The 2,991-nt window shown below is 48.0% G+C and overlaps 1 pseudogene; it reads left to right on the top strand.

Annotated features, from left to right (window-relative positions):
* The first annotated feature begins 2,917 nt into the window (after positions 1–2,917).
* Positions 2,918–2,991, top strand: LOC141572616 (small nucleolar RNA U3; annotated as a pseudogene).

Consider the following 2,991-nt stretch of genomic DNA (forward strand, 5'->3'; position numbering starts at 1 on the left):
TCCCTACCTGTAAAAGGGACACAATGATCCCTGGGTCTCTCTAGATTTGACAAAAGGGTATCTCAGTTCTTGAGATGGCAGCATGAGAGAAAGAAGGCCTGGGTTCAAGTCCCTCTCCCTGGCTGTGTGGCCCTGGGGAACTGCCCTCCCCTCCCCGAGCCTCAGCTTCCTGGCCTGCCTCATAAGACAGCTTGTAAGGTTCACATGGGCTCAGGCTGGTGTGAAGGAGAGAGTGGCAGGGCCTGGACAGTGATCCTGAGGCAGAAGCTGAGGCTGAGGCACTGGAGGGGGTCAAACTTGGGTAGCTGCCCTGTGTGCTATTTCCTCCTCTAGTTTTCCTGGTTCCAGGAGCTCAGAAGCTGACGGGGAAACCAATGAGTATGCAAATTCCCGCTTTGTTGGGAAATGGTCCCGGGGAGCTCACAGAGGATGGCCTCCTGCCAGTCCTTCCCTGAACCCCCACAGGCCCCACCCTGGGGCTCTCACCCTGGGCCTGACCCTGAGTTTTCTTGCAAGTTGTCTCACACACAGGTTAACCCCGCCTGGGGAGCAGGATGCCTGTGGAGACCTCAGCCTCCTTGGCAGAGAATGAACTGGCCTACAATGGGATGAAATTCCCGGTCCTGGGTGTCCCCACCCACTTCACCAGCCTGAGGAAAATCCAGCAGTCTCTAAAAATCTAGGGACCTAAAATAGGAGCAGGAGAGCTTTAGGGCTTCAAGGGGAGCACCTCTCCCAGGGCCTTCCAGTGCTGCTAACACCCCAAACATGGCTAATCTCCTGCAGGGTAGTGTGGGGGAGTGGCTGCGAAGAGGTCACCGCTCACCACTGCAGCTGCCACTTCCTCCCTCTTCCTACCAGCCCACCTCCCCCATGTCTCCTGGAAAAGCCAGAGTCTGTCTCCCCAACACAGAAGGGGAAGACTCCTGCATGAAGGAAGTGCTGGGCAGGTCTCTGTCGGAGACAGAGTGAGTGAGCAACAGAAAAACGGGGATTCAATGGACTACAAATCTAGGAGAAGGGGGTCCTGCCAGCCACCTGAGCTCTGGACCCAGCTGGTCCTCAGGGCTCATGCCCCCAAAGGCAGGCCAAGGGTTAGTTAGTACTTTTGCCCCACAGCTTCTCAAACTTCTGGCTCATTTTTTCCCCCTAGAACATAGCAGAGTGGGTGGAGTAGAGGGCAGTGAGTAAGAGCCTGTTCTGGGGACCTCCTAGTTCATGGGAAGGGTGTGGGAGATTTGGCTGAAAGAGACAGGAAGTAGGGCCCTACAATTAAGGAAACCCAAGCCATCCCAGGCCATGGTATGTAAATCCTTCCAGCTAGTTCCTGGAGGGGGAGTAGGCACCAAGCTGTCATCCTGGGGTGTGGCCTCTTGAAGCCCAACTCAAGGCAGCTGCTGGCAATCTTAAACTACTCACTCATTTAAGAAATGGCTGCAAAACTAGGTGGGAGAAAAGGATCAGGCAACCCCACCCCCACCTCTACTGAGCTGGGCATGGTGCTGGAAGGACAGGTCACTGGAAAAGAGCCCAAAGGCTCTGATTCTGGCTGCTCTCCAAAGAGCCTAGCAAAGGCTAGGGCCATCCTGGTGCTCTACCTGCCACCTGCTGGCTCCTACTGGTATGACTGCCTACGGACCAGGGGGCCAGCTTAGCCACCCAAGCCACCAGCACTGGCCTGAACAAAGGGCCTAAAGGATCTTCAGCAGGATCTGAAAACAATAAAGAGAATAATATGGAAAGTAAGTTCAAGTTCAAAGGCAAAAACATGGAATTCTTAATGGCATCCTGCGGCTCTACCCTGGAAAGCAGCACCAGAGGTCACAGTCAAGGCACCTACAAAATTTAAAGCTATAGAAAATGCCAACTGTTCTGAGTAACAAATTACCCAAGTAAAATTCTCCTTCCATCACCATATAGTTGACCCCCTTTTCCCTCTTCTACCATCCCCTTCCCTCTTACCTCTGGTAACCAGTAAATTGTTGTCTGTGTCTATGAGTTTTTGTTTGTCTTGTTCCTTTGCTGCTTTCAGTTTTACATCCCACATATGAGTGAAGTCATATGGTTCTCGACTTTTTCTGTTGGATTTATTTCGCTTAGCATGATAATCTCAGGATCCATCCATGTTGAACTGACTCTGGGCGGTGAACACACAATGCAATATACAGATGATGTAGTATAGAATGGTACACGTGAAACCTATGTAATTTTACTAACCAATGTCACCCAATAAATTTAATTAAAATGTTTAAAAAGAAACTTTTGAATTACAAAAAAAAAAGCAATGTAAAAAGTCATTCCAACAAATAGGACTATGTAAAATAAAAAGGGTAAACATCAATGGGAAAAAATTCTCAAGAACTGAAGGAACAAGAAAGGAAAAGAAGAAAACTACAAGCATTCGTTTTTAACAAATGATCTGGAAGATGAAGTTACAATGAGATCTGTGTGTTTTAATCCTTTGACACACAACCTTTGGCTCAGCAATCACACTGCTAAGAATTTATCCTACAAGTACTTCACATACTTGCAAAATGAGGTGTGTAAAACACGAGTCTGAAACCGCGAAAGATGGCAAATAACTGTAACGTCATCAGTAGAGGACTGGTTAAATACATTTTGGTATACACATGCAATGGAATATTAAGTAGCCAATAGAAACAATGAGGCAGCTGCTATGACAGAACATTCTCGAAGCTGTACTGCTAGATGAAAAAAACCAAGGTTCTATCAGTGCACGTCGTACACTACCATTTTTGTGAGACACATGTACGTGTGCATATTGCTCACATATGTACCAAGTTCCTCTGGAAGGATACACAAGAAACTGTCTCTGGGAAGGACAGCTGGTAGCTGAGACAGGTGGACTGACGTTTCGTTGACTCAATTCAGTACCGTTTGAATGCCTGCCATTTGAAAGACTATACTTTCAGGGATCATTTCTATAGTTTGTTACTAGAGAAGTTTCTCTGAACGTTTAGAGTACCTGAC

The sequence above is a fragment of the Rhinolophus sinicus genome, chromosome 14 (assembly GCF_057876585.1).
Source record: "Rhinolophus sinicus isolate RSI-liver-muscle chromosome 14, RSI-T2T, whole genome shotgun sequence".
In the NCBI taxonomy this organism is placed as follows: Eukaryota; Metazoa; Chordata; class Mammalia; order Chiroptera; family Rhinolophidae; genus Rhinolophus; species Rhinolophus sinicus.